At 38.9% G+C, this 22,974-nt stretch overlaps 1 protein-coding gene across 2 annotated transcripts in view; it reads left to right on the top strand.

The window, feature by feature from the left end:
• Window positions 1–962: 962 nt before the first annotated feature.
• PCGF3 (polycomb group ring finger 3) overlaps window positions 963–22,974 on the top strand; it is a 56,092-nt gene continuing 34,080 nt past the window's right edge. The window contains exon 1 of one of the 2 annotated variants that reach the window (XM_075726429.1): window positions 963–994. The gene's annotated coding sequence lies outside the window, so the exon portion shown is untranslated. Of the gene's footprint in view, window positions 995–20,839; window positions 20,877–22,974 lie in introns of those variants that run through there. The other variant, XM_075726428.1, reaches the window with a different exon arrangement.

Raw genomic sequence — 22,974 nt, forward strand, 5'->3', positions numbered from 1 at the left:
ATGGGGAACACAAAGCTTGCTCTGGTGTCTTACAGTTCGGACAGGTGAATTTCTAAGTATTTGTTTTTGCAACCCTGGCATTCAGCCACATGGTGTGAAGTTGAACTTGGCATGGGCTTCCCAAGCCTTATGCATGCTCCTTGACCTAAGCCCTGCCAGCTTTCAACTTTCAGGAAGCCAAAATCTTCTTCATTTCATCAGTTGGAGTGTTTCAGTCACCTGCAGTCTGTCACCAAGTTGTGTGTCTTGTCACCAGTGCTCCCAGCTCCTATTCAAGTTTCCGTGTCCACTTAAAAAGACACCTATGGGCCTTTGAGGAAAACCTGGCGACGTGAGGCAGCTTGGAGCCCCGAAGGGCCATACTCTGCCGAAAGGTAAATCACCCTCATTAACCTCATCCTGCTCACAAGCTCAGCTGATTTTTCGAGGCTGGGCACCCCGGGGACCCGAACACCCTCCCTCTGCCCCTCAGGCCAGGCTCCGGGACGGCCGGGGCCTGCCGGCGGCTGGCACAGAGACCCCGCGGTCGCTGCCCCCGTCGGCGGATCCCTCCCGCGCCCGGCACGCGCGCGCGGCGGGGGGGGGGGCGGGGGAGCGCGCGCGGGCCAGCCCCGTTCCTCGGGGGAAGGGGCGGCTGGAGCCGTGCACGGGTGAGCGCCCCGCGCGCATGCGCCCAGCGCGCGGCGCCCCCACTCGGCTCCGCTCGGGCCACGCTCGGCTATTTCCGCCTCTTTGTTTTAAACTCCGGGCCGAGCCTTTTAATTTTATCCCCCCTCCCCCCCCCGGTTTTTTTTTTGTTTTTTTTTTTAATTTTTTGGCGAGGGAGGGGACGAGGAGCCGGTGTTTGTCTCGCGTTACCTCGCTCGCGTCCTCCGCTTTCTCTGCGTGGTGGCGCCCGGGGAAGGACGGGCCGGGGAGCGGAGGATCGGCGGCGGTGGCGGGGAGGAAGCCCCCCCGCCAGCCCCGAGAGGCGACCGGGCCCCTCCCCCGTCAGGTCAGTGCGGGGCCGCGGCGTGGCGTGGGGTGGCGCGGGGGTCTGCCGGTGGCGGGGCCGAGGCCCAGCCTTCCCCCACCCCGCTGCGGGGGCCGCGGGCCGTGTGAGGCCAGGCGAGGGTCTTGGGGGCGGGGCGGGCCTGCCGTCCCCCCCTCCCTCCTCGAGGTGTTTGCGGTGGGGGGCTGCGGGTCCGGCTGGCACGGGTGTGCGTGGGGTAGGGAGGGTGCGGGGCGAGGGTCCTCGGCACCCCGAGGGTGTGGGTGTCTGCGGAGGAGCAGGCCTTCTGCCCCCCAGGTGTCCAGCGTTTGGGGGGACGAGGGGGACGGGGACTGTGCTTGAACTTTCCGTGCCGCAGCGAGCACACTGTATTCTCGGGGGACGGGGGATGTTAATAGGAAGGGTTTGGTGTTGTGTGGGGTTCCCCTCCCCAAACACCTCTGCCGGAGCACGGAGTCTTCTGCGGGCCAGGGGAGCGTCTGTCCCTGTCCTTCTGTCTGTCTGGACAGCTCCCCCCGCCCCAGGGGAAGCTGGCTCTTGTCTTCCGGGGGAAAGGAAACCCCGACACCCCCCGCTCCACCCCTTCCGACCCCCGAGCAGAGGTGCCTGTTGGGTGGAGGGGCCTGGGGCAGCTCGGCTGCGGCCAAGGCGGTGCTGTCTGTGGGCAGCCGGGGTGGATGGAGCTGTCCCGAGCTGTCCCTGAATGCTTCCTCCCTTTCAGGGGTGGGTTTGCAGGGCTCCAAAACCCCATGGTTTCGGGAGGAAGGGTCGCTTTGAGGGGTGGGGTGGAGGTTGGTAGTGGTGGAGATACCGTTTCCAGTAAGCTAGAGAGCAGAGGGGACGTGCCCCTTGTGTGTACGACCTCAGCTGTGCAGGTATGTGGCTTCAATGCCGTGTATTTAAGTGTCATGTGGGATTTTAAGTCTTGTGAGAAATAGGGAGTGAAGTGGTACTCATAGGTAAAACATAGAATGCTTGTGGTTTGAGTTGTTTTAAGGTCTGGTGATATATATACATGCACACATCTACATACATATATTTGATATTACAAAATTCTGATTGTTTTCTCAACAGTTTAGTGAGTTGTGGTGCTGTCAGATTTGGTTTAAGTTGGTCTCTTTTAGTCTGCAAGTCGTGGGTATTACTTCAGAGCGTCCTGTGTGGAAAGTTTAGCATGTCCTGAAGTTAATAAGGCTTAGAGGAGGTTTCATATGGTTTATGAAGTACTTGGATGTTCTTTTGTTACTTCACTTTTTTTTTTTTAATTGTTACAAAACTGTCACTGTGTACACTTCGTGTCAAATCAGTCTAGCCGTTTCCTGCCTTCTGTATGAAATGCGTGCCTCTGAGAAACCAGTTCAAGAAATTCTGTTTTGTTATCTGTATATGCTCTGGGATGTCTTCCTGGAAATACTTTGTTTGGTATTTTTTTAAATAATCCTACATAATTGTCTTCCAGAGTTTCACAGGAGAATTAAGTTTGTGGATGAAAAGGTTTGAATTCAAAAAAGAAAAAAAAAAAAGAAGCTGAGATGAACCTTATGTTTAAAGAGCATCCCTTGTATGTATCTCCCATTGTAAATTGGTTTCCTTTATACAGCGTGAACAATTAGGCATGTGCTAAATATGTTGTTTTGAGTCTTTTTAGTACGAGGTAGTGTGCTTTTTAAAAATTATTACTGATTATTATTGGGTAGGATACTTGTGACTTTTATGTTCATTCTTTTAGTGGTAGGTCACATGAGAATCTGAACCATGATACTCATAAATGTGCTCTGCAATTCATAAAATTCTTTGGTTTGTGACAAGGTGAACAGAAATAGAAACCTTGTATCCTTCCAGCAGCTTTACTATTTCAGTTTAAATTGTACTTGTAGGTATTTTATAATGTGTTTAAGAGAATACAGACCCTGTGCAGAACTGAAGGTACTTGGTGAGATCATGTAGGATGCATTAGAAGAGGGTCAGGCAGTTTTCTGAAGAGATGCATAGAGGTACTTCCAACAGAAAGCTTGGAAAGAAATAAATTTTAAAGCATTTTGCAAATTACTTTTTGAGGAATATCTGTTTAATTTCTTTATATGGGCTGATCTAGCCAGCTGATCTTGTTACTCTGCTGTCACCATAGAAGAACAAGATGAACACTAGTAAATGTTGTATTGAAGTCAACTTAGAGTTGCTATGCCAGCCTAATACTAATGCCTAGAATGGCAGATATTAATTACCATGCTATGAAAGACTTCTGCTACTAAGAGACTGTAAAGTACAGCTTCTAGTTGCTACAGCTCCCCCACCTACTCTTACTTCTCCTGACTACCTACATGTTTTAGAGGAGGTCATCTCTGTGCTTTATATTTGAGATATTTGAGATAGCTTTCTTGCCAAGAACTGTTCTACATTTGCTTTAATAGCTTCCATTTCCTTTTTCCCATATGACTGTTTAATCTAGGTGGCCTTTTTCACTTTTGTCAGGTAATGATCTCCCAGGACTGAAATAATTCCAGATTAAATTCCTGAACTCTCTGGGAAACTCTGTAAGTAGTAGAAGCATTTCCACTGAAACTCTAAGCTAGATACAAGCTATGAAGTTGATGTGCACATGATGTTTTGAAAAGTGTGAATGTTCATAGTGTTTCACTGTTCAGCTACTGTCTCAAGAGATGGTATTAGTTTACAAGAAAGTGTAGTGAGATCTTGTATATGAGATAAAATGAAATGAAATATGAAATAAACATTTTCTCTTTTTTTTATTTTGGAACTATTGTCCATTGGTACACATGTGGAAGTAGAGTTACTAAATGGGAAGCTTGTATTGACAATGGTGTTTGGAGATGCAATGGATTTAAGACTGTTGGCATTCCTGAGAGTTTAGTAGTTTAAACTCTGTTCTTTTTTTGTCATTGCTAGTAAAGATGTTTAATGATGGTTGAAACTACTCTGATTTGCTAGGTTAGGTATGCTGTCATATTTAAAGAAAATGTAGAGAAGACCTACTCAAGGCAGTTTCATTGGAGTAGATTGAAAGCCAGGAAGAAGCTGTCCATGTCTTTTAGCTTATACAAGATGAATTTTGAAGGTCTGTCTTGAAGTAAACTTAAGTTTTGTGTTCCTTGCACCTCCCTTTTTAAAATGCAAGCTTGCTGTATGAGACTGTAAGTTTAGCGAATATGTGGAAGTCATAAATGCAATAAACAGGAAGAAAGAAGTTACTCTGCATTAAAAGCAATCTTTGCTATTGTGGTATGTAACACAGTTTCGTTGCTAGCTGAAGACACACTCTAAACAGTGGTTTGTTCTATAATTGCTCTACAGAGCCAAGAAAAAACTTGCTGCTCTTATCTGAATTAGATTTTCTCAAGTTAATTTTACTGAATAAGTGCGTGTATAAGCAGACTATGAAAGTGAAATACTCAGTGTGGTGAGAATTAGTAAGATTGAAAGCCTTATTTGCTATTGGAAGTTTGACTGAAGTTTGGTACTGCAGAGATGCAATCATATTGCAGAGCCAGCATTGCAGGAAGGAATAAACCAGCAGTGAGTTGATCAATGATACTGTTTTCCTTTTTTTTTTTTTTTCCTCCCCTTAATCAGAAACAGTACTTTATACTACGAACTTCATACTATACATAGGAACCCAAGGGTCTTTTTATTCTTTGTCAAACACAGCACATATTATTAAAAAGTAGGGGGTAGTAGAGATCATTCAAAAGTAGGAGGAATGACAAAGTATGGTGAGCTCAAGTTACTTGTTTTTTGTGCCTAAAGATGACTGCTCTCACAGTTATGACTGCCTCTTTTTCGAATCACAATTATAAGTTGGCGGAGCCAGTAAGGGAAATTGTTGAGGGGGTGAGGGGAAGAACTGGAGATAATCGAGGGGGGGGGGGGGGCGGTGTTGGCATTGCTACAGTGCAGGGTAAGATTGTAAGGAAGAAATATGCAAGTGTGAAGAAAACAGGGGTTTTTGTAGTTTTGCTACTGGTGGAAGAACTTACTTAAACTAGCTCCAACATTATTTTACATCTCTCTGCAAAGTGGCAAGAAGGAGACTTACTATTATCCCTTTAGACACGTATTTAGGTTGACATTAACAGGTAATTATTTTGTGTTCTGGCCTTGTGACTGGCAATAACTGAGAACTTTGTCTACATTTAAAGGGCTCATGTTTGGCGGCAATAAGGATCCTTGTTTGAAGCTGAGGCTATAGTTATTGCTGGAAACAGAGGATATCTTTGCTTTGTGAATAGCATAAATTCATTTTGATTTAAGATAGGAAGCATTCTGTGTCTGTTGTTTGTGGGCAAGAATGTGCTATGCAGTATTTGCTTAATTAAGAGAGGAAGGTTATTTTTTCAGATTGCCAGAATGAGTGTCATGTTTTTTGCTGACTTGCAAATGGCCGTCTTGTCAAGTTTTTCAGTTTCAGTTGAGAACTTTATTTTCACTCTCAGCATAACCAGTCAGTGTATGTTACTATCTTTAGTCAATTATTATATAATCATTGTGATGTTGCTGGATATAATACAAATCTTGTGTGAATTATGTGTGGTATTATGCTGGAACAGGTCATCTCTGCTATCTTCTCTTGCAATGTGCATGCAAATGTTAACATAATGTTTGTAACCGTAAATGTAACTTATTCATGAAAATATGTGAGCATTGCCAGTGCAGTGTTTGCTGATTTTTCAGGTAATGTGTTGTGCTGTACAGCTTTCTCTAATTTGTCACCTGAAAGGACAAGCTGAAAGGTACAGTACAGCTGGCTAACTTACATATTCTTTATTTATGAATAGTTGTCTCTGACATTTCTTGTTGTATCTGAACTATTAGTTTGAGTACACAGGTTGGCATAATGAAAGCCATGGGTCAATTGATTATTTAGTTGAAGGACATTGCCAAATTTATTTTAATTAACTAAATGAATTTTTTTTTATTATAATGAATTTATTTGCTGTACTGAGCAGTGGCAATCAGTAGAATTTATTTGAGGAATGGGACTTTTTTAACATAGTGTAATGCTTTGTTCAGTCAGAGTGACTTTTCCCGAAAGTATTTGGACATAGAGACATTTGGAAGTTAAAGTTGTGTCCTGGGACTACCGTCAAAATGGACTGGGATCTTGTCTTAACTCCTGTGTTTCAGATGATTGTGTTTCATACTGTTCCATTGTGACAATAACTGCATTGATACTTTTTTTTTCCTAAAATACAAAGGATGTTCTAGACACAAGGACTCTGATCTTGATTTGAGGATTTAAAATAGGCAGGAGGTAAGGGAATTTTTTATGTGCTTGTTTAAGTACCTAATCATGCAAACTGCTGAAAATACATATGCCCCTGTTCTAAATCAAATTATTTGTATTTCAAACCCCAACTTTTGTTAACCCTATATCTGTTAAAGATACTTCTAATACAATTTCCTCGTTTTAAGAGAGTGCTAACACACTGTAATTAAATCAGTCCTCTTAATGCTTGAAATGCTTTTCTTTCCATCTTTGAATTACTCCTTTCTTCTAAGGCGTGGACCCCAAACCAGTCTGTGGTGTTTGCCCGGTAGGTTCTCTCTGCACTTACGAAAGCCACCAGTTGCGGTGCTATAGCAAGTGATTCCCTTAGTCTTTCTTGCTTTCGCATTACACTAGTTGGTTGTTTACTGACTGTTTTTCAAGTTTTACTGAATCTTTTTCAGGGAAAAACAAGCATAACACCACCACTTGTTAAATGCTCACTTAGAATTTCTTATCCACAAGTGCAAGTTGATCTTGCCGTGTGCAAAAGTTTGCACTTGCAGAAAAGTTCTTTTGTGTTGGTATGGAAACAGTGTAGTAAAAAAATTACACTCTGTAAGTGAAATCCATCAGGTTTAGAGATAAAGGTTGACCCATTTTTAGGAACAGTTGCATAGATTTATTTAATTTCTTGAATGAAATAAGTAACTAAACTGTCTTTTCCTGTAGCAGTTTCCTAAGACTGATTGCAAAGTAGCCTTGCATCTTAAATCAATTTGTTCTTTAAGATCATGCTTTTTGTGTTGGGTTGCCAGAAGATGATAATTCATTCGCAAGAGTTTAGTTAAAATCTTGGTAAAAGAAAGTTCTTTGATCTATACTCATACTGTTCTCAGACAAATTGTGAAGAGATACCTGATATTTTTGTATTTTTTTCCTGGCAAATCCATATATGTGTTTTTCTTCCCAACCTTCTTTTCCCACTGTGTTTAGATTTGATAAATTGACATTACCTTACCTTGAATCTGTACTTTTAAATTCGGAAGTTCATTGCTACAATATATGTCTATTCCTGCAATGAAATACAAAATCTAGTCTATTTGAAATGCTGTGTTAATACCTTATTTCACCAAAATGCTGTGTTAATACCTTATTTCACCAAAAGTTTCAATCTAACTATTATTGAGCAGGAGCAGTTTAATTGAAAGGTGCTTTTTAATAACATTCATCCTTGTTAATAGTAGCATTATGCTTGGTGGCATAAGGCTTGGTGGAGTAAGTAGTTTATTTGCATACCAATTTATTAATCTTGTGTTTCTAATCTTATATTTCTATTTCTTGACTGGCTAGAATGAGGTAGAAATCCCTCCCAAGATCAGGTCATTCTGTAACAATTTGAGAGAAGACTTATGTTCATATTCATAAAATGGTTCATTCAAATATCTTATTTGACTGTTGTCCACAAAAGAACTAGTCTAGATTTGTATAGGCTTATATCTGAGATAGCACAGAAGGCACCAGACCAGATAAAAAGGCTTCTGGATAGCAGTGGAGCTAGTTTTCTTCAGTTCACCTTCTTGCATGTCAGATTCTTTCAAGATTTCACAGAAGTTACCAGAATGTATTGATGTGTATATTGATCCACATGTTGTTAAGTAAGTCTTGACACTTGAAGGTTTTGTTTTATGAATATCTTTGAAATATGTAGGTGTAAAAAGTACTGTACTACTTGCAGTAATTTTTAATGCAACTTTTTAGGCATAATCTTAGATGATAGTACCAGAAGTTGTTTATTGGGAATGTGTTTGCTCTAATCTGTAGCAGTTATTCAAATTACATAAGGTTGTCATGCCCAGATGATAATAGCTTGTGGGTTGTGCGATTATGATTTTATGACTAAAAATGCCCTGAATTTGAACAAAGTGTTAAGAGATGCAGAGAGGATAACACCTTGGTTTGTCTTCATTTTTTTTGGACAAAAAGGTATTTTACCCTGGCCTTTTTTCATTTTTACTGAAATTAACAATGCAATGGGACACAAGTAAGTGTAGGACTAACTCTGTATATAAGCCATTCTGTGATCAAGTGTGTAAATGGATTATGGTCTTCAAATGAAGTATTTTTGCTACTTCTCTTTGGGAAGGGAAAGTACATTCTGTCCCCATGTTTCAGTTCCTCCCTCTGTTGCTCCACCAAATGGATCAGCTGACTTGCCTAGTGGAACTTGAGGTAGAATTCCAAAGCCACTGCTCTGTCAGGGTATTTATTCTCCATTCACAAGCATGAGTTGACATGGAATTGAATTTCTGGAGGTGATTGGAAAGTGTCATGGATATTTGTTTTGTCTTTAGAATGTGGAAATACAGACTATAAGTGAAGAGATTCCAGATTCTTCTTCTGTGGCCTCAATTGTTAGGCCTGATGTTTCTGTAAGATATATTCACTGGAGGAGTGAAGACAAGGGAAAAATGAACTGCTTTTGCTTCTCCCCCGGATTCCTTAGCCACTTATTGCTTCCCATGATAAGTAACCTTTTTTCGAGTTAGTCATCCATTATCGCCATCTGCAGACATTGACAATTTTTAGCACGCAAATAAAAAAAAAAAAAATTCCTATCTCTCTCCTCCCAGCTATAATCCAAAAGCAAAGGAATTAACATTTTTTCCCTGAAATTACTTTTTCAAATGCTCATAATGTATGAAGAGATCTACACATGGTATATCCTGAGACAGAAAGTCTTTCAGATGAGGCAGCAATTCAGCCCTCCCATCTTAGATGTGTGTGTAGATGTGGCATTTAGGCACATGGTTTAGTGTTGGACTTGGCAGCGTCAGGTTTATGGTTGGACTTGATGATCTTAAAAGTCTTTTCTAACCTAAATGATTCTATGATTCTATGCCCAGGATTTGCTTTCTGGAGATGGCTGTAAGGCAGGGTCCTTTCTGTCCTTGTGAGCCAAACCTTGAATGATAGATGTTTCTTGTTAGGTATTTTATTAAGTTGTGTTCTAAAGAATGGAGGGGGAGAGTGTCAGTGAAGATGTCATCTATTTAAAGAACTATTACATTTTTGTTAATGTTTCTAAGTTATTTTGATTGTCCCATATGGCATAGTTCAATCTCCAAAAGCAATTCTTGGTGAATTGGAGAGAGGAACCAAATTCAAGCCTATAGATAACTGTGAACAGGCTGCAGTAATAAATGTCTTGCACTGAAAGACTGTTTCTTTCCTTTTTACTGTACATGTCATACATCCATCTAGTGTTTGAAATTTGTTTTAGGAAGCAATAAGGGTCTGTGAAAGTGATTTTGCTTTTAAAAATTCCAAGGGGGGAGACTTAAGGTATACCTGGAATGCAATTATTATGATACATAGCAAAGGTAAGTAGTTGTTTATTCCTTGCATGGACTGTCAGACCCTGTTTAGGGTGAACCTTTTCAGAGGATATTTTCTTCCTACAGTTTTTTAATAGTTTGTATCAATGTGCAGCTGAAGAGCTCTGTTAGTAAAGGACATCTATTTGACTGCTAATTATAAATTCTGTGGTAATTCTGTAAGTTCAGTGACGTTTTTAATGATGGATACCTTTACATATAGGATGAATAAAAGATTGATATAAAAAGCTTTAGCTCACAGATGACTTGCCGCTGCTTTCTTTGTAACTTGCTACTTTCTGACCTGCTGCTGTGGATTAGAAAGTTTCTGCAGTATATTGTAGATTCATGTCCATGTGAAATGCTGTTGTGAATGCCTGACTCCTGACGGTATAAAAGCCATTTAATGGTTATTTGCTTTCATACTAGTTTTCCACATAGATGTCTCTTTTACAAAAAAAAAAAAAAAAAGTTGGTCTACTGATCCATTCTTCTCCTGATACTGTTTTTTATTGTGTATTACTTTGTTTCATCTGGATGTTAGTGCTGCCTTTATATACCTGAAGTTGGAAAGAGCTAGCTGTTGGTTTTCTGTTTCAACTTCTTTATTTTCACCAATAATCTTCCCTTACCTTTGTCAGCTTTTATAGCTGACATCTGTGCCTTGTTTTAAGGGATTCTGAGGAGTTTTGTGCAAAGATCTAAATGCAGAGCGTGTCTTCAAATCATTTATGGACTAGAACTAAACTATCCCAGAGGCTGTAGAGTACCATTACCAGGACTGGGTAAGGAAGAGCAATTTAACTTTTGTACTGTTCAAAGATGTGTTTTCTGTAATTCTGACTCAGAGAGACAGACTTGAGCGTGTGACAAAATGACTATATGCAGGGCTGGAAAGGGAAACTTCTGCTCAGGAGGTAGTTAATTTCTCTTGCTAGCTGGAATACATGAAGCTTGTGTTAGTGCTACAGCAGGCGCTGAGTAAATTATAGTAACGAAGACTGGTAATTGCTTACTTTCTCTGAGATCTGGTTAAGCTGTTGGTATTTGGCAATTTAGAGAATGTTTTCATGGCTAGTCCTTACTGAAGTGTAAATCTTGCTGAACATAAGGGAAATACAGGCTGTCATTCTGGGAGATATTACTAATGTATACTGTAAGAACAGTGCTTGAGAGTTATGGCTGACAGGCAAGTTGGTGGATCTAGCTCTCATTCTACCTGCCTTTTTTCCTGAAGAGTTTCCCCTTGCTCTTCTGCTACATTAAGCCTATACTGGCATAAAGCTGCCTTCTTCAATGGTTTGTGCTAATATTCTATACTGTTAAGATTAGCACCTGATGTGTAAGGAATTTTTCGTTCAAGACTGCCTTCTCCAGCAAGGCAGGGTGGACATTTGTAGCCAGTAATTTCTGAAACCTCAGAAATGAGGCTGTCAAAGTCCTTACAGAAGTGAAACTAGTCTTATGGTCAGATTATTTTGTTGCCTTAATAATTTAGACCTTTCCGCTCCTGCCTACTGCCAAGCATATTTTCTCTGTTTTAAATAAAACAGCAAACGTCAGGTCACAGGTCACAGCATTGATCAGGTCACAGTGAAGAATTCAGTTTTATAAGTGCTGAATCCTCTCATGCTATTGTTTTCCACTGGATTTTTCTGTCAGGAGTCCTTGTTGCTCAAACCAGTGACATGCTGCAGCTTCAGGACTGACAGACAAGAGAGTGATGTTGTAATGGTGTTGCTCTGGTTTTTGGTCAGAGTTTGCAGAACTACCTGTTAATAATGACTTTGATGCAGAGTTTAGAATGATTGAATGTTATTCCATATGTTCTATGAGGTTTTCTTGAACTGTGACACATTATTAGATTATGCAGTAAAAAAATGTCTTAACAGTAACATTTTGGAATCTTTCCTTACTGCAACATAGCCAGTGAAACATAAAAAAAAAACCCCAACAAACTCAACAAAAAAAACCCCAACCCAACCCAAAACAAAAAAACCACCAACAAAATAAAAAAAGGTTTGATAATTGCAGATATCTTCTCTGTGAAGTGTCATGTCTTTGTGGAAGATAATGCATGTTCTTGTATCACTAGACATTTAACTTCCTCCCTCCCTTCCTACACACATGCAGAACACTAGATCTAATAATGATAAGGAAAGGAAAATAAATTGAATGTGGGGGCTTTAAAGGTATAATACTTTCTGTAAGTGTAAGTTTTCAAACACTTATCCCACTGAGAATTTTGTGAACCTTTTTGAACTGTACAGTTGGAGCATTTTTCAATCATTTGCAATGGGGTAGGTTTGGAAAAGGATGGGTTGTTTAGTTTTTAAAAGACGTCCTCCCCACCCCCCCAGAAAAAAACCCTCTAAAAAAAATGTCTGTGACCAGTTAGATAGGTACTTGAGAATGCTTGGCTTCTGCACTCTGACTTGAAAATGTAGTACTTGTTTTACATGAGCAGACATAGCAATTTCGGGAAATTTCAGAGATATCAGGCTCAGGTCGCTGTAAGGATTTCATTAAGCCTGCCAAAAGTATGAGGTGGAATCTTGCCTTTATGCAATGTGACAGATCCCCAATACAAACATCTTAAGATGAGTTCAGAACATACGGCCTATGAGAAACATGGCTGATGAAATGTAGTTATGAATGCCTTCTGTGGTTTGGTAAAAGATACTTCCAAACCTCTGTGTTGTCTGCTGCTTCTAATGGATAAAGTTACTGCACTTAATTGATGAAAAGCGGTAAGGGTAACTGTTAAAATGGCTGGCTTAGAATATCAGTAGTTTACGGCTGCTCTTTATGTTCTTGTTCTGTTTCAGTGTGGTAAAGGTGGTATGGTCAGCATGTCAAAATAAGCCAAGAGCTGAACAAGCTAGAATATGGTATTGGAGGAATGGGTGTTGTGCTTATTGCACGAGTGCAGGTTTTTTCCCTGTCTTATTTCATTATAAATGGGAAAGAATTAAAAAACCCACACAGTAAACTAGATTACATTTCAGTGTTTAATTTTCTCTTTCTTCCAGGAGAATAACTTCCCTTTCCTTCCTCCTTTGTTCAAACTACTGTTTTTCACTTCCCTATTACCTGTTGAATGTTGCCATTTCTTTCCCAATTCCTCTCAACTCTTAATTCTCTACTACAAGCATATGTGCTTTTGTCACTCTAATGCCAGTCTTCATTTTAAGTGCTGTTTATATTGAAGCCTCTTTCTCAGTTGGTTTGAGTGGAATTTACATGGGTACAACAGGAGAAAAGGAGAGTTCTGCTGGGCATGCTTGCTATGTCCAGGTTGCTGGTTTTTCCCTGCCTTTGTAGGATTGATAAGTGCTTATTCATCGCCCTTGACTCTGCAGAGGGCAAATGGCCCTGAGGGTTTTTGCGCAGCTGTGGAATAGAGGGCCTCAGGGTGTCTTGACAATTCAGCTGCTCTGTTGCTGGTTGCTGGAAATGCCTTTTGGGCCTTCAGCGTTGTGGCTGGCTGTCCACTGTCTTTCAAGGGAAGTTTGTCATGTGTAACGGATGATACTTGAATGAAAGACTTGCCAGGAGAAATACGTGTGCTGCACGAGGCCTATAGGGCTGACACTAAAGAAGGGTCTGCTAGAACAGGAGACGATGCTGCTTCATGAGAAGCACACCCTGTCTAGTGATGATTTTCTCCTGGTATTTTAGTATGGCTATCACTGGTGGAAGGGGAGGAGGAGAGGAAGACAGCAAACAAGTGGCAGTGTAGCTTGACTTAAAGTTAGGGGACATAATTTGGGCTAGGAGCTTCATGGTAGGATTTGAAAAGTTCCATGCTACTGTTGTGATCAGAATAGTTTTTCACAATATGCTTATCTTGTAAGGCATTAAAACTGAATCCTAAAAGCATCTGAAAAGATAGAATTGCCTTCTTCAGATACTACTCTCTACTGTCATAAACATACTGAGCTAAAGATTCATTTTGTTTTAAAAATACTTAAGTTCCTAGTATTTCATTTATTCTAAAGATTCTACTTGTCAAAGAAGTGGAAATGAGAATTCTTGTCTCGCTCAAAACTTGAAAAAAAAACCCCATAGTCCTAGGTATTTAGTGAAGAAAATAGTAAGTCCTTATAACAGAAAAGTCAGATGTTACTGTGTTGTCTCTAAATATTAGGACTGTTGTGTTCCTGCTTGTTAAAAAATAGTCAAGGCTTTTGCAGGCAAAATGGTGTTGAATTTGATGAGGTTGTCTTGACTTGTACAGTCAGTTTTATCAATGAGAAGTAAAAGTGTACTGGTGTGGGTTTTTATCATCTGATGAGGTTTTCTGTACTTTGGAGCATCTGGGCAAATATGTAGTTGTATCTTAGCTTAGTTTTGGACTGAGTCAGCTCTTTGAACAGGCTGAGTGTGTGCTCGGACTGGTGTGTTTGTTCGAGGAAAGGGGTAGATGCGCATAGCAGAGAGAGAACTGCGGAACAGAAACACAGGAGGCTAGAACTGGATTGTCACAGCCCGTTGTCTGAGTCCTTGGTTAAGCTAGTGGAGCTCAAGGTGTAGGTACAGTAGACTTCACAACTTGTTTTGGCACCATCAGATTCTTCACATTATGCTGAGCTGAGCAATGTTGGAAATCCAAAAGTTAATGAGGACTTGTCAAGAAAACTGGTTCTGCTTTACAGTGCTATTTGGTATTGCTCAGCCTTTGTCATAAATGGCATCAGTGCAGGTGATCTCCCTCTCTGCTCTCCTATTGTATTTGAGGTCTTAAAGCAATGATGAGTAGTTGGAACATGTGTTTCCTATAAAACTTTGAAAATGGTCACTGAAAACAGATTCTATTTCATTTGCATTAACATCTAGTTGAAAGAAAGTTGTTCTATGCCTTGCATAATAAAAGCCAGAGTTCTGTGCTGTTTATACTCACTGTACTTTATATCTTCTAAAGTAATCGCAGAATACTGTCTACTGTAAAATTAGCAGTGGTGTCTAAATTTGATACAGTGCTTAAAACCTGTACAGTTTTTATTTTTAGAATCAGTTGGATTTATACTAGTGAAGGCTCAAAGCTAACTGTTTCTCTTAAGTTCACAGTGTCTAGCAGTGCAAACTCCTTTATGTTGAACAAAGTGAAATGTTCTTAAAGATAATGAGGGGAGATTGCTTGGATACTTGAAAAACATGCCACACTAGATAAATAAAGTAGTAAATTTTTAGATGATGAATCCAGCCCTTTGCAGGTATATTGACAAAGAATTACGAGCTATTGGAGTAAACTTCAGAGGTTATGAGTATTTTTCGTGCTGGCGGTGATTGACAAGTGTAGCTTTATTCCAGCTGTTAATGGGTGGATGTATTATTGAAAAGATTTGTATGTCTCCTTGTTAAGAAAAAGGAAGCTTTTAATAGTGCATTCTACATATTTTTAACAAGGAGAAATCTTGTAGTCTTTGGAAGTACACATACAAGCATCTGTTGCTTTTGCTCTATTTTAACACCTGCAAGTCCCAGCTCAGATGGTCCAGATTTTGTATTGCATTCTTCTGTCCCTTTCTCAGTGTTTTCACTTTAACAATTATATTTGTTTTGAGAGAGAAAAAAGGGAAAAAAGAGGGAAAATGTTTTCAAAACTGAAGTTTCAAGACTTCAAGGTAAGAATTGAGGCAAACAAATACTGGAAGATATGAAGGACTCAACAGTGTTTGGTGGAAAGAAAAGATCTTTTCTGCTCTATTGATTAAAATCCTGCTATATAATTTAAAAATAAATAAACAGTGCTAACTATGAGTTTTGTTTTCACATTTGCAGTCAATTGAAAGACTAGGATTGTGTCTGGGGTAAGAAAGCTGCTGCAGCAAGAGTTGCTTCAATTTATATCTGAAAGAAATGAACATTAGAACAATTGGAGGAGTGTGAGCCTAGTGCATTTTAAAGCCCTCCTAGGGTTTCCAGAACAAAAGAAAAAAGAATTTGCAAGGCTCCTTTTCATTTGAATTATATGGTTCATGGGTAGCTAACTTTATGTAAGTTACTGTGTGTACATTTGAATCCAGAAGGAATATGGAATACCTACTAACCATTTGCAAGCTATCGGGCAATTCTAGCAATATTTACTCATCTTCTGTGATAGCATCACAGAGGCAATTGCTGGATGGATCACTAAAGTTGAAAGCTTTGATCACTGACATTTTTTAACCAAAGGTATGGATATGTAATTTTTCAGATCCTTTCAAATCTTTAAGTTTCGTTTGGATTAATTAACCATCAAGTACTGTAATCTAGGTTTAAACTATGTGGAGATGTTAAAAGGAAAAGTGATTCCTGGTAAAATGTGCATTCAGTTGAATTGTAGCACCTTCCTAATTCTTACCTGCCTGTAGCTTCTGTGTTCTCGCTACAGATTTGCATTTTGACAGCTACTGTTTTACTGGGCTGCCACTGTGGCTGGAACAGTAAGTGGAGTCAGGTGATTGCAAACCTGAATTTTTAAAGGCCTTTTGCTAAATACCAAAAGGAACTGTCTTTTGGTTCCTATATGAAGATTCTTTATCCTCTCTTTTTCAAAAATAGGTAATATTTACATGAGAGTGGTAAAATTGTCATTTCTGATAGAGATCTGTAACCGCTTCAGATAAAAGGTATAAAAATCCTAGTACTCGGGTTACCATATAATTACTAGGGGTACATCTTTTCCTTGTCTTTGTTAATAAGTGGTTGGTTTCTGGGGTTGTAGAATTACACATGACATTTTATGTAACTAGATGTTTTCATTGTACCTAGGATTAGGATTTTTCAGTAATGGAAGTTAAAACATATGCGTGTAAGGGGAAGGAGGAAGGGAAAGATCACCAAAACCTAAAGTTTTTTAGGAGTTGATGGCACAGATCCATAAGGCTTCTTGCTTCTCCATAGTGAACTTTCCAAGCCCTTGTTATCTTGCATGGAGTCATATGGCAATCAGTGCAGATGTACACCATTAGTTCAAATGACAACCAAAAGTCACTTGGTATTTTGAGTTGCTCATCTGTTCTGCAGAGGACATAGCAATGAAGATTACAATCTGTTTCAGCTGTAGTTAAGTCCTAAATTACTTTCTTTGAAGTGCATGGATATTAAACATTCAAAAAAGTGATGTGGGTTCAGATAGTAGAATCTCACTGAAGGTTTGGATTTAAAAAGACTTTGTTCCTCATGAGATTCAAGGCTGGTTTTCACTGACTTTTAACCTTGACTGAAAGTCAAGAATCTCTTTGTCTCCTTCTGATCTATGTGTACTGAATTGAAACAAAGTGCCTTTTTAATGTAGTTTCTGTCTCTAAATTCTCAACGAGGAGGATGTTGGAACATATTCTTCCAGTGTATGACAAATGTGTCTAACATTTTGTCAAGACTTAATCTGGGATGGTACTCAGGTTAAGAGTAGTCTTTTCTTCAAAAGCCTCCTGCCTCTAGCAGTGATTTTGATTTCTGGTATGAGCCAGATTTTATTTAGAGAACACTGTAGTGGTATTCATTAATTAAATGAAGGTCACTTCTGAGATAATGCTGTGTTTTTAAAGTATTTTTAAAGACTTCAAAAACTTGGACACTTTACGACTTCTTCCCAGTTTTAGCAGTGATTGTAATCCATGTTGATCAGAAATTATCTTGTACACTCAACAAAGGAAATAGCAGAATGTAAAGGTAATTTGAATGTAATTAAAACTAGTGATTCTTTGTCAGATATGGAAAATTGGTTTAGTGGGATCAAATCTGGCCAGTCAGACATTGTTTTTATCCAGGCTATCCTGCAGAAAATTCTAACTTTCATTGCATAGATACTCTGCATCCCAATATTTATTTCTCTGCTTTTAGGACTGTGTCAAGGCCCTACCATGAACAACTCATGATCTGAACAACTAAGCATGTTTTAATTGGAAGAGGTGTCTGGAATGCACTTACTTAGAAGTTTTGAAGGATGTGGTTTCACCGAATGGCTTGCTGCTGCCAAATAAAATTCAGTTTTCACTGTGCAGTGCATCCTCTTCCCTTGAGCATTCCCAAGTTCTCCTTTAACCCTTCTGTGAATAAATGAATTTATCACTCCAGCAGAAGACTATCCACAGATTTATGAGTCTTTCCCAAAGCATCCGTAAGCCTTGAAACAGCACTACCTGTATGGAAGATGCTGTTTCAATGAGACTCTATTTAAGAGCTGCTTTGAACAAGTGATGAAATTTTAAAATTCTACTAATCAAGACAGCTAGATGCCAGATAAGGAAAAATGTTTTCTGCTTCAAAATGGCAACAGAATTTTTTGTTGCAAGAAAGTTTACTGATGATGTAATCTATAAAAAGCTTTTCTAAACAAAAGTTTCATTAACTAAACTTTATTGTAATCATATGCCTTACCAGTCTACATGAAAAAACTTTGTGCACATACAAGTATTGTACAAGAAACACAAATACAGTAGTAAGCATCTGATTACATCTGACTAAAAAAGATCCATTGAAATAAAAAAGTAGAAATAATTGTGTTGATATTTAGAGCTTTGAGACCACTAAACCACCTTTTCTGATTGGGTTGTATTACAAATGGGAAGATTTCTTTAGGTTATCTACTATTAAATGAAACATCCGCTTTGAGACAGTGTATTTTCTCATTTTCCCATCTTACTTATTCTCTGCTTACGCTGCAGCCGCCATTTCCAGAATGAAGTGAAAATGGCTTACATCACCATAACACAATTTTAAAGTATTGATAGATATGTTGAATGCTTGCTGCTACTCACTGGTTGCATACTTCTGCAACTCTCAAAACCAGAGAAGGCAACTGTGTGAAAATGGTTTCTGTGGAGGGTAAGGGACTGGCTGAGCTTAAATACAAACCTGTAGAGGTTTGCACATGACAGTCAAGTGAGTTTTAAAAATTCTGCCGTCCCCATTAACAGATGAGTGCAAAAGTTATGAAAGATACTTACTTGTCCTATGATTCTTTCTGTTTAATGTCTTTTTTTTTTCCTGAGATGGTACTCAGTCTATTGCGGTGTGTAAATGGAGGGCATAAAATCCTTGGTAATAAAGTTTCATCCTAACTTTCTCTAAATAGGCTTAATATTGTTGTAATAACTGACATTGTAGTTAAGTACTACATCTCCAAGTTCAGTGATGTCGAGTACAAGCAGAGCAACCAAAACCAATGCAAGACAGTTTTAAAAGAGTTTTGGTGTTTCCAAAACCTTTTTGTCTTGCCCTTTCCCTTCCCTCTGCTTTTCTGCTGCTGGCTCCTACTCTGCCCACTACGTTACTTGCCTCAGAGGTTGAGAGGAGTGAGTGATTGGGAAGGCTGGGGTTGAAGATGAGAGGATCCTGTTTTCCTTAACAGCTGGTGCTGCAGGTACAATGAAACTTGAAATTTTCATGCTGTTGCAGTAGGGCCACCTCATCTGCTCTCAGTGTGCGATTCTCCAGAGACACTGCTCCTCATTGCAGATCTTTTGCCAAAGACACCTTTCCTCCAAAGATGAAGAACTTCAGTACTGGTTCTAAAGTTTGGAGTTCTGATCCCGGTGGTTGGATTCTGGTGCTAGTGACTTACCTCTGAAATTTGACTGGCTAGCTAGGTGCCTCCTAGAGACTGGTGTGGAAAAGTCAAGTAACTCTGTCCTGTCTTAAATTCTAGAAATTCACAATACTAAGTGTCCCTGTATTTTTGTTTTTAGGATGTTCACTGTCATTTTAAATGTCCATTCAAGAAACCTAGCCAAGTTTAATCAATACTTTTTTTCTTTGTGAGGTTTACAAGCTGGCTTTATGATATTAATACACGAGACCAATACAATTTAGGAACCCTGATTGTAGTATGCTGCTTTTGAGATAGCTACTTTATTTGAGGGAAAAAACCAAACCACTGTATAAACAAAAAAACCCCTGTAATATCTTAACACACTTCAAGAAAAGAACAGAAAATTATTTTTAGCCACTCTTCAAGTATTCTCAGAATTGGATTAATTTTGTGTTTCGTAAATTTTTGGCTAGTTACATGAATGTATGATTTTTGTAATTAACGTTTCTTTCTCTGGGATGAGTGCTTTTTTCAGTGGTCAGCTGTTGTGGTTTTTTTTAACATTTTTATAAAATTTTACATGCGTGCACCACCCACCCACCCCCTTTCTTCTGTTAATATAGCAGCAGTCTTTTGGATTAGTTCCAATGACTTCTGTGTATTGATTTTAAGATAACACATCGTTTTACCATGAAATCTGTCATGAAATCTATAAGCTCCAGGTAGGTCACTGTAACTGCACTTATGGTAGCTTTTTAAGTTAATACTCTGATTGAAAGAAAATTGAAAGTATCTATAAAAAAATTGTCCTATCATGTATTCTTTTATGTTCCTGATCCTGTTTTATTTCTGATAAGAGATGCCTGCCATCTGTTGCCACTTGAAAAGCCTCCTATTGCTGAATTATGAGAATTAGATCTCTTCCATAATTACACTTGCCAATGCGTCCTGGGTGGATGTAATACATATTTATCCCTTGCCTGACTCTGTAAGAAGAGTTGAGGCAGTGGAAAGAGTGGAGGAGGAAGGATATGGGGAATAACACACTGGGGCTGACAGTTTTGATGGTAGGTGGGAAGCAATCAAGTAAGTAGGCCAGGTTGCATTTCGTATGTATACACATTTTGCTTACTTTAAAAATCTGGTGTTCTCTTACTTTTTACTCTTACTGCTCCCCTTCCTAAACAGAACCTTTTAAAATGCCAGCTCCGATTTAGTATTAATGCTTTATGCATATTCATATAAGGCAATTTTCGATCATCAGTGCTTGAAGTCAGGAAAACCTTAGTCTTGTGTTTCTTTGCACTGTGTTTGCTTTCACCTTCAGAGCCGAAGGGATCTAATGCCAAAATCTGGCTCCAGCTTGAGAGAAGCAGGCTGCTTAATTTCTGTGCTCTTTTGAATTCCCATTTGTACATTTTAAATGCACTTTCATTTTCTTTCCTTACATATACTCCTGCAACAAAACTCTGTAATGGGCTTCTACAAGAAAGATTTAAAGAGGTTACAGGTAGTCTTTACAAGAGGGGATTAATAATGGGTGCACTGCAAATAAAGGAGTTAAGGTATGATGTAGTTTGTGTTTGTTGATCTGCAGCTGGCGTGCTGAGAAGGAAAAACACATGTTTATTGTCATCTGCCTGAGTTTGCTGTGACCTTGCTCTATCAGGGACTCCATCTTAGAGAAACAATAAAAGCCTGAAATACTGTCTGGATCATTTAGTTAACTTTGCTAATGTCTCCATCATCTCCCATTGTCTTTAGGTAAGTAAACAAGGTTCCTGATGCCCTACATTAACTGAAGTGTAAGACTATTACAGATATTTGGGAACATTTTTCTAAAGTCCTCCTAAACTTAACTCTTAGATAGTTTATGTATGTGTTTTCTTTCCATCATACATTTTTAGCTTAACTGTTTCTGCTTTCTCCTTATCTTCAAAGTAGCAGTCATACTGCCCTCTCAGACCAGGATGTGATAGGTGAGTATAGGAAAGACAGAGGTCTTTTTTGTTCATACTCTGTTTTCCTAATGTGATAACCCTTCCTGGTACTTGGTCCAGTTTCATGCCATTTTTTCTTAATGTGTTCTACTAGAATTGAATGTTATTTCAGAAGGTGTTTCACCAGTAGCTTACAAAATTGCACTAACAGCGGGCTGTAGCTATTGAAATTGACCTATGAGACATTCTGGGTTAATATACCTCTGATTATGGCTGCAGTAAATATTGCTAATGTTTGAAACTTGTGCTTTCACATGTTTTGGATGACAGGCACTGTATATGGAGGATTTTATATTACTAAGTCACAGGGACTGTGAATTCAGATCTACTATGAATTTAGTAAAACTCAACATTTACCAAAAATTAAATACAAGTCTCAATGCGGGGATGTTGTCATTCTTCTTTGCAGTGTTCCATTATGCTAATGGGTAGACAAAGTTGTAGATGAGTTTTTAAGGTGCAGTAAAATGCTGTGTATAGCAACTCTCTAGTCTTTTGCTTTTTACTGACAAACTGGTATTTATTGTATTTAGTTCATTTTATTAAAGGAATAACAGTTAATTATTTACTTGATTTTCAAAGTGTCTTCCCTAATTCAGTGCTTTAGATGTTTAATTTGGCATCTGTTGTCAGGTGAGAAGTTGAAGAAAAGAACTAACTTCCATAATTTGGGTATTTGTTTATCTCTTTGGATGCAGACACTTTGAGAGATCAGTTATGTGACCATTTTTAGCTAAAATTTGGTAAGTAGGTAGTAGTTATTTGGCTGTTCAGGACTCTAATGCAGTCAGTTTTAATACAGACTCCAAATCTAAGCAATGTATAAGAGAAAATATTTAAATACAACCTTATATTAAGATGTCTTGATGTCCAGCCCTGGTGTTAAACATGTGTCTAGTAACTTTGAGCTTTTTATGATTAGATGCCAAACTGAGACTGAATGGCTCTGGGTTTTTTTGAAATACATTTAAAATTTTGATAGTACATATATTTTGTGACTTTTCTAAGAAGGTTAATTCCTGTAACAATTGGGAGGAGGTGGTGTTTGTTCCTCATTCCTCTCTGCAAAGTGAAATTATGGAAAATAAGTTACCAAGATTTGTGTGAAGGGGCATAGGACCCAGTTTTGGGTCACTCGGTTGTCTTCAACTGCATTGCTATTTCTCCTGCCTTACTGAAGTCCTTTTTTTCCTCATTATGTCTTTTACTAATAACATGCAAGACAGAAATTTTGAACAGTCATCTTTGCTGTTTTGACACCTTACTGCAGGGCATAATTTATTTTGTGTAGACAGGAACAGGTGTTTTATGGAAAAGTATCAGATAGCTCAGTCTCTTATTGTGCCATAAAAGGTAAGTATGTGGGGTGAATAAAGATTAAATGGGTAGATTTAATGCAGTGTGTCCTGACTATTACTTCTACTTTATCTCAAACATTTGTGTCACTTTTTACATGTCATTTATTAACAGTGGTGTCTTCTACTTTGCATTGAAATAAGTGAGACCTGTGTAAAAGTGAATCTGTTTTGCTTTGGGGTGGACATTTTTTAAGTCACCCTAGTGCAACTATTAGTAATGGTGTGACTACACCCCAAGTAGTTTTTCTTTAACCTGTTAGTCAAGTCTTCTCAAAAAAGACCACAGGACTGTTGAGCATAATAGATCAAAGAAATGAGTAGTACATGGTCATTTTCAGAGGACATTTTCATGAAAGTGATGTGATATTAGAGTATCTTCATTGTTTTTTATCACCTGATGGCTGATGTTACCATTAATCATGATCTAAACTCTCTAAAATAACATGACAGACTTCACTTCAACTAAGTTGGCTAAAGATCACATTATTCATACTTTGCTTGTCT

Source organism: Pelecanus crispus, chromosome Z (genome assembly GCF_030463565.1).
Source record: "Pelecanus crispus isolate bPelCri1 chromosome Z, bPelCri1.pri, whole genome shotgun sequence".
Lineage (NCBI taxonomy): Eukaryota > Metazoa > Chordata > Aves > Pelecaniformes > Pelecanidae > Pelecanus > Pelecanus crispus.